The following is a 15,984-nucleotide window of genomic DNA, read 5'->3' as shown; positions in this document are numbered from 1 at the left end:
TGATGGCCCCGGCGGCACTCCGATGCCACCGGAAGCGAGAGGAAGAGAGCCCCCCTCCTTCTTCTTCTTCCTTGACCTTCTCCCTAGATGGGAGAAGGGTTTCCCCTCTGGTCCATGGCCTCCATGGCACGGGAGGGGCGAGAGCCCCTCCGAGATTGGATTTGTCTCTCTGTCTCTCTCTGTTAATGCATTCCCTGATCTGGCCTTTCACCGTTTCTTTTATAACCGGAGATCCGTAACTCCGATTGGATTGAAATTTGAACACGATTTTTATCCGGATTTTAGCTTTCTTGCGGCGAAAGAAGGGCAACAACTGCCTTACGGGGTGTCCACGAGGGTCAGGGGCGCGCCTGCCCCCCCTGGGGCGCGCCCCCATGCCTCGTGGCCCCCTCGGGCATCGTCTCACGTTGATTCCACTTCCCAAAATTCATATTTATTCCAAAAAAAATCTCCGTCAGTTTTTTATCCCATTTGGACTCCGTTTGATATGGATTTTCTATGAAACAAAAAACATGCAACAAACAGGAACTGGCACTGGGCACTGGATCAATATGTTAGTCCCAAAAATAGTATAAAAAGTTGCCAAAAGTATATGAAAGTTGTATAATATTGGCATGGAACAATCAAAAATTATAGATACGACGGAGACGTATCACCGAGCCGCGGCATGGTGACCACCGAGACCGGCATGAATTTAAGCCAAGAGCTGTCGTCCCTCTTCTTCGGAGATACATATTTGAAGTACTCCGGTAGCGCTTTTCTTGTAGAGCTCTCGGTCATGGACCTTGTAGGCATTGGAGCGCCGGACAATGCAGCGAGCCTCATTCTGATCCTCAGGGAGCTCTCGCCCATTGAGGTAGGCCAAGAAGGGTTCGGTCCATGGGGCAATGACTGCCATGATAAGATGGGCCGATGGTGTTATTCCGGTGGCTGAGCCCCTGATGATATCGGTATTGTGTTCGGAATCTGGGGGTATAATCGGGTCTGGAGTGGTGTTGCCGCTCTCCCCTTGCCACACCACGGATGGCTTGAAGAGCCTTTCCAGGAATATGTTAGGCGGGACGGGGTCACGCTTGGCGCTGATGCGAGCAAGGACATCCGCTGCTTGATTACTTTCTCGAGCCACATGATGAAACTCGAGCCCCTCGAACCGAGCTGACATTTTGAGAACGGCGTTATGATAGGCCGCCATCTTCGGATCTTTGGCGTCGAAGTCTCCATTTATTTGGGATATTGCAAGGTTTGAATCCCCGCGCACCTCCAGGCGTTGTATGTCCATGGAGACGGCCATCCAAAGACCATGCAGTAAGGCCTCTTATTCGGCTGCATTGTTGGAGTCTGTGTATAATATTTGGAGTACGTACTGAACTGTGTCTCTAGTGGGGGATGTTAAGACAACGCCCGCTCCTAAACCTGCCAGCATTTTGGAGCCATCGAAGTGCATGACCCAGTTAGAATATGTGTCGTACTCTTTAGGGAGTTCAGCCTCTGTCCATTCAGCGACGAAGTCGGCCAGTACTTGGGATTTAATGGCTCGGTGCAGTTTGTTTGTTATGTCGAATGGAAGGAGCTCAATGTCCCACTTAGCAATCCGGCCTGTGGCATCGCGGTTGTTTATTATGTCATTCAGTGGTACTTCAGAAGCCACCGTGATCGACCACTCTTGGAAGTAGTGTCGCAGCTTCCGGGATGCCATGAAGACCGCGTATGCTATCTTTTGGTAATGAGGGTACCGGGATTTGCATGGTGTGAGGACAGTGGACACGTAGTATACCAGCTTCTGAAGCGGGAATTTGTGTCCGTCCTCCTCTCGCTCGACGACGAGCACCGCGCTCACCACTTGGTGCGTTGCCGATATGTATAATAGCATGGGTTCACCGACGTTCGGTACAGCCAGGATTGGGTTGCTCGCTAAAAGATCCTTTATTTCTTCTAGTCCGGCCGTTGCCGCATCCGTCCACTCGAAGTGGTCGGTGCGTCGGAGAAGGCGATAGAGTGGCAGTGCTTTTTCTCCTAGTCTGGAGATAAAGCGGCTTAAAGTTGCCACACATCCGGGTAGTTTTTGGACCTGTTTAAGGTCCGTTGGCGTAGCCAATTGTGACAAAGCTTGTATTTTGGTTGGGTTTGCTTCAATTCCTCTACTGGAAACGATGAAGCCCAACAGTTTTCCAGCAGGAATGCCGGAAACACACTTTTCCGGATTAAGCTTAATGTCATATGTACGGAGGTTGTCGAATGTGAGACGCAAATCGTCTATCAATGACTCGACATGCCTAGTTTTGATGACGACGTCATGCACATATGCTTCAACTATCTTGCCGATCTGTTTCTCCAGGCATGTTTGAATCATGCGTTGGTAGGTGGCCCCGGCGTTTTTGAAACCGAAGGGCATAGTGTTGAAGCAGAATGGCCCATATGGGGTAATGAATGCCGTTGCGGCTTGGTCAGACTCCTTCATTTTGATTTGATGGTATCCGGAGTATGCGTCGAGGAAACACAGTGAGTCGTGTCCTGCGGTAGCATCTATAATCTGATCGATGCGAGGGAGGGGGAAGAGATCCTTAGGGCAGGCCTTGTTGAGGTCTTTAAAATCGACGCATAGGCGCCAGCATTTATCCTTCTTTGGCACCATCACCAGGTTTGCTAGCCAGTCTGGATGTTTTATTTCTCTAATGAACCCGGCCTCGATTAACTTGGCTAGCTCCTCCCGCATGGCTTGTCGTTTGGGTTCGGAAAAGCGCCGTAGTGTTTGCTTGACCGGTTTGTATCCCTTCAGTATGTTGAGGCTGTGTTCGGCCAACCTGCGTGGGATCCCTGGCATATGAGAAGGGTGCCAGGCGAAAATGTCCCAGTTCTCGCGCAGGAACTCTCGTAGCGCGGCGTCAATCGTTGGGTCGAGTTGTGCCCCGATGGATGCTGTCTTCTTGGGGTCCGTCGGGTGGACTTGAAATTTGACTATTTCATCTGCGGGTTTAAAGGAGGTGGATTTGGGTCGCTTGTCCAGGATTACGTCATCCCTATCCACAGTGGAGCGCAACGCGGTTAGCTCTTTGGCCGCGAGGGCTTCGGACAATGCCTCAAGGGCCAGGGATGCGGTTTTGTTTTCGGCGCGGAGTGCTATATGCGGATCACTGGCAAGAGTGATGATACCGTTGGGCCCAGGCATCTTGAGCTTCATGTACCCGTAATGAGGTATAGCTTGGAAGCGTGTAAATGCATCTCGCCCCAATAGGGCGTGATATCCGCTGTTGAAAGGGGCCACTTGGAAGGTATCTCTTCGGACCGATAGTTCTCCGGCATGCCGAATACTACGTCAAGTGTGATTTTTCCTGCACATCGCGCCTCCCGACTGGGAATGATTCCTCGGAAGGCCGTGCTGCTTTGCTCGACGCGGCTCCTGTCTATTTCCATTTTGTTGAGTGTATCATTGTAGATGAGGTTTAGTCCGCTGCCGCCGTCCATGAGCACTTTGGTGAGCCAAAAACCATCCACAATTGGATTGAGGACCAAGGCGGCCGGTGCCCAGACTATCCGGAATTTTGGTTCGTCGCTGCCATTGAAAGTTATGGCCGTATCGTTCCAAGGGTTTGTTGCCGTAACTTGGCAGACTTCGGCGAGGTCGCGGAGGGTCCTTTTGCGCCAATTATTTGAAGCAAAAGTCTTGAAGACTGTCAATACGCTGAGGTCGACGTCTTCCAGGGGGTGTTGCTATTGGGTATTTTTGGTGAGGATATCCTCGCCGCTCTTGGCCACTTGCCGGAGTATCCAACATGCTCTAAGGCTGTGGGTTGGTATGGTATCCGGTGTTGCGTGTATTTCGCATGGCCTATCGAGCCATCCCTCTAGAACTGTTCCCCGCCCCGTAATGTGCTTAGATTTCTTTACTATTGGTTTAGGTGCCCCGCGAGGGTGCATCCTTTTTGCCCGGACGAAGGGTTGAGTGGAAACCGATGGTTCCCAGAGGGCTGCCTGAGTTTTCCAGGCGCTTTCCATTGTGCAGTACTTCTATATGATGGTTGCCAAGTCAGCAAAGTATAATATGCGACGGCGGTTGATGGTGTTGAGGATTCCTACGTCCATGCAATTATTGCAGAATGTTGAGATCGCGTCTTCGTCGCGGCAATCTCTAATCTTGTTTTTGACAAGGAGGAATCTGACCCAAAAGTGATGGACTATTTCTTGAGACTGCTACCGTATGTACTGAGATCGCGTATATCTGGGTGGGTGGGTGGTTTTAAATCCGAACCCTGACCCAATTTAGGATCCGGAGTTTGAGAAATCTCCGAGCTTAATGGTTTGGGCTCCGGGATATCAACTGATTTTTCAGGCCTATCATCCGATTCTAGATTCGGAGGACAAGGCGTGTCATTCCGCGGACAGGTATCCGGCTCTTCGAGCTCGGAAATCCGAACATAGTTCATCCTCAATATGGAGGAAGAGTTGTTGTTTTGCTCCTCTACTACCGCTATCTGATGGGTGATCAGCGGAGACTTGATTTCTCTCTAATCGGGTTTAAGCCCAATCCGATTGTAGTCTGGAGCGAACCCCAAGGCGGCGATACGCTCTAGGAGTTCGTTTAAAGACGACAACTCCGTCGTATCCATCCGTTTGGAGTATTCGGAGTCAACACGAAGGTGATTTTCGACGACCCAAGAAATCATCGTCGGCTTGACGGCCGTACGGGCGGTCATGGTGAAACTGCCCAGCTGGAGGGTTTGGCCTAAGGCCAGGGCTCCTCCGGAGGTGATACCATCCTTAATAACAAGGCGAGCCATCAATCTTGTCTTCGACGTCACAGCGGAACTCTCAATGAAAGCACCAATGTCGGTGTCAAAACCGGCGGATCTCGGGTAGGGGGTCCCAAACTGTGCGTCTAAGGTCGATAGTAACAGGAGATAGGGAACACGATGTTTACCCAGGTTCGGGCCCTCTCTATGGAGGTAATACCCTACTTCCTGCTTGATTGATCTTGATGAATATGAATATTACAAGAGTTGATCTACCACGAGATCGTAATGGCTAAAACCCTAGAAGTCTAGCATGTCTGATTATGATTGTCCCTATGGACTAAACCCTCCGGTTTATATAGACACCGGAGGGGACTAGGGTTGTACAACGTCAGTTACAGAGAAAGGAATCTTCATATCTGGATGCCAAGCTTGCCTTCCACGCCCAGGAGAGTCCCATCTGGACACGGGTGAGAGTCTTCGGTCTTGTATCTTCACAGCACATCAATCTGGCCCATGTCAAACAGGCCGGACGTCCGAAGACCCCTTAATCCAGGACTCCCTCAGTTGTTGCCGAAGCATCTCGAGAATGACCTGAGGGGCTTATGGAGGAAGTTGGTGGGGACGACGTGGAGGTGGAGGAGGCAGTCAGGTTGCCGTTGCTGCTGCTTGGAATCGGATCCAGGGAGGTCGAGGTGGCTGAGCGTGGTGGCAGGCGAGCTCCTGCTCGATGCCCTGAAGGCGTCCATGGCGGCGGCGCGACGAGAGGATGCTGGGGACGACGGGGGCTGGCGGAGGCGTCAAGACCGGTGAGGGGTGGTGGATCCGCGCGGGACCAGCTGGATCTGGCTGGCCGGCGCCGGATCCGGGCAACGGCGGGCGGGGTTGGTGCGGCGGCGCAGGAGCTCGGGACGAGCGGGCGGCGGCGCGGGAGCTGGGGACGAGCGGGCGGCGGCGGTGGGAGGCTGAATCGCTAGTGTGAGACGCTGATGCGTGGGACCAGGCCGGACACGCGAGGACACGAGCGAGCGATGAGAGCGTCCGTGTTTGTCCGCGCGGACCCATTTGTGCCTCAAATTTGGGCCCAGTTTGGGTCCGGACGGACAACAAACGGACAGCAGGCGGATGCCTTGTCCGTTTGGGTCGCCCCATTGGGCCATCTTTTCTGTCTGGATGACCCAAACGGGCCAAATGGGTCTCTCCCTTGGAGTTGCTCTAAATCGTCATCGAACGTTAAGCGTGCGGACCATACGGGTTCGAGAACTATGTAGACATGACCGAGACACCTCTCTAGTCAATAACCAATAGCAGAACCTGGATGCTCATATTGGCTCCTACATATTCTACGAAGATCTTTATCGGTCGGACCGTTATGACAACATAAGTTATTCCCTTTGTCCATCGGTATGTTACTTGCCCGAGATTCGATCATCGGTATCTTCATACCTAGTTCAATCTCGTTACTGGCAAGTCTCTTTACTCGTTCCTAATACATCATCATGTAACTAACTCATTAGTCACTTTGCTTGGAAGGCTTCTTATGATGTGTATTACCGAGAGGGCCCAGAGATACCTCTCCGATAGACAGAGTGACTAATCCTAATCTCGATCTATGCCAACCCAACAAACACCTTCGGAGATACCTGTAGAGCATCTTTATAATCACCCAACTATGCTGTGACGTTTGATAGCACACAAGGCATTCCTCCGGTATCCGGGAGTTGCATAATCTCATAGTCGAAGGAATATGTATTTGACATGAAGAAAGCAATAGCAATAAAACCGAACGATCATTATGCTAAGCTAACAGATTGGGCCTTGTGAAGGAAATATGCCCTAGAGGCAATAATAAAGTTATTATTTATTTCCTTATTTTAATGATAAATGTTTATTATTCATGCTAGAATTGTACCTACCGGAAACTTGATACATGTGTGAATACATAGACAAACAGAGTGTCACTAGTATGCCTCTACTTGACTAGCTCGTTGAATCAAAGATGGTTAGGTTTCCTAGCCATAGACATGAGTTGTCATTTGACTAACGGGATCACATCATTAGAGAATTATGTGATTGACTTGACCCATTCCGTTAGCTTAGCACTTGATCATTTAGTATGTTGCTATTGCTTTCTTCATGACTTATACATGTTCCTATGACTATGAGATTATGCAACTCTCGAATACCGAAGGAACACTTTGTGTGCTACCAAACATCACAACGTAACTAGGTGATTATAAAGGTTCTCTACAGGTGTCTCCGATGGTACTTGTTGAGTTGGCATAGATCGAGATTAGGATTTGTCCCTCCGATTGTCGGAGAGGTATCTCTGGGCCCTATCGGTAATGCACATCACTATAAGCCTTGCAAGCAATGTGACTAATGAGTTAGTTACGGGATGATGCATTGCGGAACGAGTAAAGAGACTTGCCAGTAACGAGATTGAACTAGGTATTGAGATACCGACGATCGAATCTCGGGAAAGTAACATACCGATGACAAAGGGAACAACGTATGTTGTTATGCGGTTTGACCGATAAAGATCTTCGTAGAATATGTAGGATCCAATATGAGCATCCAGGTTCCGCTATAGGTTATTGACCGGAAACGTGTCTCGGTCATGTCTACATAGTTCTCGAACCCGTAGGGTCCGCACGCTTAACGTTCAGTGATGATCAGTATTATGAGTTTATGTGTTTTGATGTACCGAAGGTAGTTCGGAGTCCCGGATGAGATCGGGGATATGACGAGTCTTGAAATGTTCGAGACGTAAAGATCGATATATTGGACGACTATATTCGGACATCAGAATGGTTCTGAGTGGTTCAGATATTTTTGGGAGTACCAGGGAGTTACGGGAATACGGGGAAGAAATATATGGGTCTTATTGGGATTTAGGGGAGAGAGAGAGGCAGGCCACGCGCCCCCCAAGGCCTAGTCCGAATTGGACTAGGGGGAGGGGCTGCGCCCCCTCCTTCGTTCTCTTCTCTCTTCCCCTTCCTTCTCTCCTACTCCTACTACTTGGAAGGGGGGGAATCCTACTCCCGGTGGGAGTAGGACTCCTCCAGGGCGCGCCATAGCTAGGCCGGCCCTCCCCCTCCTCCACTCCTTTATATACGTGGCCAGGGGGCACCCCATAGACACAATAATTGATCATTGATGTTTTAGCCCTGTGCGGTGCCCCCCTCCACCATAATCCACCTCGGTCATATCGTAGCGGTGCTTAGGCAAAGCCCTGCGCCGGTAGCTTCACCAACACCGTCACCACGCCGTCGTGCTGACGAAGCTCTTCCCGGAAGCTCTACTGGATCGTGAGTTCACGGGACGTCACCGAGCTGAACGTGTGCTGAACGCGGAGGTGCCGTACATTCGGTGCTGAGGATCGGTCGATCGTGAAGACGTACGACTACATCAACCGCGTTGTTATAATGCTTCCGCTTACGGTCTACGAGGGTACGTAGACGACACTCTCCCCTCTCGTTGCTATGCATCACCATGATCTTGCGTGTGCGTAGGATTTTTTTTTGAAATTACTACGTTCCTCAACAGTGGCATCCGAGCCAGGTTTATGCGTAGATGTTATATGCACGAGTAGAACACAAGTGAGTTATGGGCGATACAAGTCATACTGCTTACCAGCATGTCATACTTTTGTTCGGCGGTATTGTTGGATGAAGCGGCCCGGACCGACATTACGTGTACGCTTACGCGAGACTGGTTCTACCGACGTGCTTTGCACACAGGTGGCTGGCGGGTGTCAGTTTCTCCAACTTTAGTTGAACCGAGTGTGGCTATGCCCGGTCCTTGTGAAGGTTAAAACAGCACTAACTTGACGAAATATCGTTGTGGTTTGATGCGTAGGTAAGAACGGTTCTTGCTCAACCCGTAGCAGACACGTAAAACTTGCAACAACAAAGTAGAGGACGTCTAACTTATTTTTGCAGGGCATGTTGTGATGTGATATGGTCAAGGCATGATGCTATATTTATTGTATGAGATGATCATGTTTTGTAACGGAGTTATCGGCAACTGGCAGGAGCCATATGGTTGTCGCTTTATTGTATGCAATGCAATCGCCCTGTAATTGCTTTACTTTATCACTAAGCGGTAGCGATAGTCGTAGAAGCAATAGTTGGCGAGACAACAATGATGCTACGATGGAGATCAAGGTGTCGCGCCGGTGACGATGGTGATCATGACGGTGCTTTGGAGATGGAGATCAAAGGCACAAGATGATGATGGCCATATCATATCACTTATATTGATTGCATGTGATGTTTATCCTTTATGCATCTTATTCTGCTTTGTTTGACGGTAGCATTATAAGATGATCTCTCACTAAATTTCAAGGTAAAAGTGTTCTCCCTGAGTATGCACCGTTGCCAAAGTTCGTCATGCCGAGACACCACGTGATGATCGGGTGTGATAAGCTCAACGTTCATCTACAACGGGTGTAAGACAGTTTTGCACACACAGAATACTCGAGTTAAACTTGACGAGCCTAGCATATGCAGATATGGCCTCGGAACACTGAGACCGAAAGGTCGAGCGTGAATCATATAGTAGATATGATCAACATAGTGATGTTCACCATTGAAAACTACTCCATTTCACGTGATCATCGGTTATGGTTTAGTTGATTTGGATCACGTGATCACTTAGATGATAAGGGAGATGTCTATCTAAGTGCGAGTTCTTAAGTAATATGATTAATTGAACTTAAATTTATCATGAACTTAGTCCTGGTAGTATTTGCATATCTATGTTGTAGATCAATAGCTCGCGATGTAGCTCCCTGTTTATTTTTGATATGTTCTTGGAGAAAAACTAAGTTGAAAGATGTTATTAGCAATGATGCGGATTGGATCCGTGATCTAAGGATTATCCTCATTGCTGCACAGAAGTATTATGTCCTTGATGCACCGCTAGGTGACAGACCGATTGCAGGAGCAAATGCAGACGTTATGAACGTTTGGCAAGCTCGATATGATAACTACTTGATAGTTTAGTGCACCATGCTTTACGGCTTAGAATCAGGGCTTCAGAGACGTTTTGAACGCCACGGAACATATGAGATGTTTCAAGAGTTGAAATTAGTATTTCAGACTCATGCCCGTGTCGAAAGGTATGAGACCTTTGACAAGCACTTTGCCTACAAGATGGAGGAGAATTGCTCAGCTAGTGAGCATGTGCTCAGAATGTCTGAGTACTACAATCGCTTGAATCAAGTGGGAGTTAATCTTCCAAATAAGATAGTGATTGACAGAATTCTCTAGTCACTATCACCAAGTTACTAGAACTTCGTGATGAAATATAATATGCAAGGGGTAACAGAAACGATTCCCAAGCTCTTCGTGATGCCGAAATCAACGAAGGTAGAAATCAAGAAAAGCATCAAGTGTTGATGGTTGACAAGACCACTAGTTTCAAGTAAAGGGCAAAGGGAAGAAGGGGAACTTCAAAAAGAACGGCAAGCAAGTTGCTGCTCAAGTGAAGAAGCCCAAGTCTGGACCTAAGCCTGAGACTAAGTGCTTCTACTACAAAAGGACTGGTCACTGGAAGTGGAACTGCCCTAGATACTTGGTGGATAAGAAGGATGGCAAAGTGAACAAAGGTATATTGGATATACATATTCTTGGTGTGTACTTTACTAGTGTTTATAGAAACCCCTCGGCATTATGATACTGGTTTAGTTGCTAAGAGTAGTAACTCGAAACAGGAGTTGCAGAATAAACAGAAACTAGTTAAGGGCGAGGTGACGACGTGTGTTGGAAGTAGTTCCAAGATTGATATGATCATCATCGCACACTCCCTATACTTTCGGGATTAGTGTTGAACCTAAATAAGTGTTATTTGGTGTTTGCGTTGAGCATGAATATGATTTGATCATGTTTATTGCAATACGGTTATTCATTTAAGTTAGAGAATAATTGTTGTTCTGTTTACATGAATAAAACCTTTTATGGTCATACACCCAATGAAAATGGTTTGTTGGATCTCAATCGTAGTGATACACATATTCATAATATTAAAAGCCAAAAGATGCAAAGTTAATAATCATAGTGCAACTTATTTGTGGCACTGCCGTTTAGGTCATATTGGTGTAAAGCGCATGAAGAAAATCCATGCTGATGGGCTTTTGGAATCACTTGATTATGAATCAGTTGATGCTTGCGAACCATGCCTCATGGGCAGGATGACTAAGACTCCGTTCTCCAGAACAATGGAGCGAGCAACAGACTTGTTGGAAATAATACATACTGATGTATGCAGTCCGATGAGTGTTGAGGCTCGCGGTGGGTATCGTTATTTTCTGACCTTCACAGATGATTTGAGCAGATATGGGTAAATCTACTTAATGAAACAAAAAGTCTGAAACATTTGAAAAGTTCAAAGAATTTCTGAGTGAAGTGAAAAATCATAGTAATAAGAAAATAAAGTTTCTATGATCTGATCGAGGAGAAGAATATTTGAGTTACGAGTTTGGTCTTCAATTAAAACAATGTGGAATAGTTTCACAAACTCATGCCACCTGGAGCACCACGGCAAAATGGTGTGTCCAAACATCGTAACCATACTTTATTAGATATGGTGCAATCTATGATGTCTCTTACCGATTTACCACTATCATTTTGGGGTTATGCATTAGAGACAGCTACATTCACGTTAAATAGGGCATCATCTAATTCCGTTGAGACGACACCATATGAACCGTGGTTTGGCAAGAAACCAAAGTTGTCGCTTCTTAAAGTTTGGGGTTGCGATGCTTATGTGAAAAGTTTCATCCTGATAAGCTCAAACCCAAATCAGAGAAATGTGTCTTCATAGGATACCCAAAGGAGACAGTTGGGTACACCTTCTATCACAGATCCGAAGGCAAGACATTCGTTGCTAAGAATGGATCCTTTCTAGAGAAGGAGTTTCTCTCGAAAGAAGTGAGTGGGAGGAAAGTGGAACTTGAGAGGTAACTGTACCTGCTCCCTTATTGGAAAGTAGTTCATCACAGAAATCTGTTCCTGTAACTCCTACACCAATTAGTGAGGAAGCTAATGATGATGATCATGTAACTTCAGATCAAGTTACTACCAAACCTCGTAGGTCAACCAGATTAAGATCCGCACCAGAGTGGTATGGCAATTCTGTTCTGGAGGTCATGTTACTTGACCATGACGAACCTATGAACTATGAGGAAGCAATGATGAGCCCAGATTCCGCGAAATGGCTTGAGGCCATGAAAGCTGAGATGGGATCCATGTATGAGAACAAAGTGTGGACTTCGATTGACTTGCCCGATGATCGGCAAGCCATAGAAAATAAATGGATCTTCAAGAGGAAGATAGACGCTGACGGTAGTGTTATTATCTACGAAGCTAGACTTGTCAAAAAAGGTTTTTGACAAAGTTCAAGGTGTTGACTATGATGAGATTTTCTCACTCGTAGCGTGCTTAAGTCTGTCTGAATCATGTTAGAAAATTGCCACATTTTGTGAAATCTAGGAAATGGATGTCAAAACTACATTCCTTAATGGATTTCTTAAAGAAGAGTTGTATATGATGCAACCAGAAGGTTTTTGTCGATCCTAAAGGTGCTAACTAATTGTGCAAGCTCCAGCGATCCATCTATGGACTGGTGGAAGCATCTCGGAGTTGAAATATACGCTTTGATGAGTTGATCAAAGTATATAGTTTTATACAGACTTTGCGGTGAAGCCTGTATTTAGAAGAAAGTGAGTGGGAGCACTACAGCATTTCTGATAAGTATATGTGAATGAAATATTGTTGATCGGAAATAAAGTAGAATTTTCTGGAAAGCATAAAGGGGTATTTGAAAGGAGTTTTCAAAGAAAGACATCGGTGAAGCTGCTTACATATTGAGCATCAAAATGTATAGAGATAGATCAAGACGCTTGATAAGTTTTTTCAATGAGTACATACCTTGACAAGATTTTGAAGTAGTTCAAAATGGAACAGTCAAAGAAAGAGTTCTTGCCTGTGTTGCAAGGTGTGAAATTGAGTAATACTCAAAGCCCGACCACGGCAGAAGATAGAAAGAGAATGAAAGTCATTCCCTATGCCTCAGCCATAGGTTCTATAAAGTATGCCATGCTGTGTACCAGATCTATTGTATACCCTACACTGAGTTTAGCAAGGGAGTACAATAGTGATCTAGGAGTAGATCACTGGACAACGGTCAAAATTATCCTTAGTGGAATAAGGATATGTTTCTCGATTATGGAGGTGACAAAAGGTTCGTCGTAAAGGGTTACGTCGATGCAAGTTTTGACACTGATCCAGATGACTCTAAAGTCTCAATCTGGATACATATTGAAAGTGGGAGCAATTAGCTAGAGTAGCTCTGTGCAGAGCATTGTTGACATAGAAATTTGCAAAATACATACGGATCTGAATGTGGCAGACCCGTTGACTAAACTTCTCTCACAAGCAAAACATGATCACACCTTAGTACTCTTTGGGTGTTAATCACATAGCAATGTGAACTAGATTATTGACTCTAGTAAACCCCTTGGGTGTTGGTCACATGACGATGTGAAACTATGGGTGTTGATGTGAACTATTGGTGTTAAATCACATGGCGATGTGAACTAGATTATTGACTCTAGTGCAAGTGGGAGACTGAAGGAAATATGCCCTAGAGGCAATAATAAAGTTATTATTTATTTCCTCATTTTCATGATAAATATTTATTTTTATGCTAGAATTGTATTAACCGGAAACTTGATACATGTGTGAATACATAGACAAACAGAGTGTCACTAGTATGCCTCTACTTGACTAGCTCGTTGAATCAAAGATGGTTAAGTTTCCTAGCCATAGACATGAGTTGTCATTTGATTAACGGGATCACATCATTAGAGAATGATGTGATTGACTTGACCCATTCCGTTAGCTTAGAACTTGATCGTTTAGTATGTTGCTATTGCTTTCTTCATGACTTATACATGTTCCTATGACTATGATATTATGCAACTCCCGAATACCGGAGGAACACTTTGTATGCTACCAAACATCACAACGTAACTGGGTGATTATAAAGGTGCTCTACAGGTGTCTCCGATGGTACTTTTTGAGTTGGCATAGATCGAGATTAGGATTTGTCACTCCGATTGTCGGAGAGGTATCTCTAGGCCCTCTCGGTAATGCACATCACTATAAGCCTTGCAAGCAATGTGACTAATGAGTTAGATACGGGATGATGCATTGCGGAACGAGTAAAGAGACTTGCCAGTAACGAGATTGAACTAGGTATTGAGATACCGACGATCTAATCTCGGGCAAGTAACATACCGATGACAAAGGGAACAACGTATGTTGTTATGCGGTTTGACCGATAAAGATCTTCGTAGAATATGTAGGAGCCAATATGAGCATCCAGATTCCGCTATTGGTTATTGACCGGAAACGTGTCTCGGTCATGTCTACATAGTTCTCGAACCCGTAGGGTCCGCACGCTTAACGTTCGGTGACGATCAGTATTATGAGTTTATGTGTTTTGATGTACCGAAGGTAGTTCGGAGTACCGGATGAGATCGGGGATATGACGAGGAGTCTCGAAATGTTCGAGACGTAAAGATCGATATATTGGACGACTATATTCGGACATCGGAAAGGTTCCGAGTGGTTCGGGTATTTTTCGGAGTACCGGGGAGTTACGGGAATACGGGGAAGAAATATATGGGCCTTATTGGGCTTTAGGGAGAGAGAGAGAGGCAGGCCGCCCCCCCCCCCCAAGGCCTAGTCCGAATTGGAAAAGGGGGAGGGGCTGCGCCCCCTCCTTCCTTCTCTTCTCTCTTCCCCTTACTTCTCTCCTACTCCTACTACTTGGAAGGGGGGAATCCTACTCCCGGTGGGAGTAGGACTCCTCCAGGGCGCGCCATAGCTAGGCCGGCCCTCCCCCCTCCTCCACTCCTTTATATACGTGGCCAGGGGGCACCCCATAGACACAACAATTGATCATTGATCTTTTAGCCGTATGCGGTGCCCCCCTCCACCATAATCCACCTCGGTCATATCGTAGTGGTGCTTAGGCGAAGCCCTGCGTCGGTAGCTTCATCAACACCGTCACCACGCTGTCGTACTGACAAAGCTCTTCCCGGAAGCTCTACTGGATCGTGAGTTCACGGGACATCGCCGAGCTGAACGTGTGCTGAACGCGGAGGTGCCGTACGTTCAGTGCTGAGGATCGGTCGATCATGAAGACGTACGACTACATCAACCGCGTTGTTATAACGCTTCCGCTTACGGTCTACGAGGGTACGTAGACGACACTCTCCCGTCTCGTTGCTATGCATCACCATGATCTTGCGTGTGTGTAGGATTTTTTTTGAAATTACTACGTTCCCAACACCTTGTCCATCACATCATTCTCCTAATGATGTGATCCCGTTATCAAATGACAACTCATGTCCATGGTTAGGAAACCTTAACCATCTTTGATCAACGAGCTAGTCAAGTAGAGGCTCACTAGGGACACAGTGTTTGTCTATGTTTTCACACATGTATTTAGGTTTCCGATCAATACATTCTAGCATGAATAATAAACATTTATCATGAATAAGGAAATATAAAACCAACAACTTTATTATTGCCTCTAGGGCATATTTCCTTCAAAATTTACATCTACGGGATCACTATTTTGCTCAATCAAAGTAGACAAAGGCACATCATTAAGATCAATAGGAGATTTTTTATCAGCAACCAATTTCATAAGAGCATCAACTTTTTTACTCAAAATACTAATTTCTTCAACCGAATTAACTTTTTACTAGTAGGTGCTCTTTCGGTATGCCATTGTGAATAATTTGCCATGATATTATCTAGAAATTTAGTACCTTCACCCAAAGTAATTTCCATAAAAGTACCACCCGCGGTGGAATCTAAAAAATTTCTAGAAACAAAATTCAATCGCGCATAACTTTTTTTGTATAATCATCCAAAGATTTAAACCATGAGTAGGACAATTTCTTAGCTTCAATTTCGTTCTTTCCCAAGATTGTGCAACATATATATGCTCAACTTGCTTAAAATTCATGATTTGAGTTCTAATGGAAATAATTTTCACGGGCAAAAAATACTTAGTAATAAAAGCATCTTTGCACCTATTCCAAGAATCGATACTATTGCGAGGCAAAGAAGAAAAACCAATTTTTTGCACGATCCCTCAAAGAGAAAGGAAACAATTTTAATTTCATGATATCATTGTCCGCATCTTTTTTCTTTTGCATATCACACAATTCTAT

Source organism: Aegilops tauschii, chromosome 5 (assembly GCF_002575655.3).
Source record: "Aegilops tauschii subsp. strangulata cultivar AL8/78 chromosome 5, Aet v6.0, whole genome shotgun sequence".
Lineage (NCBI taxonomy): Eukaryota > Viridiplantae > Streptophyta > Magnoliopsida > Poales > Poaceae > Aegilops > Aegilops tauschii.
Note: the sequence above shows the minus strand (reverse complement) of the source record.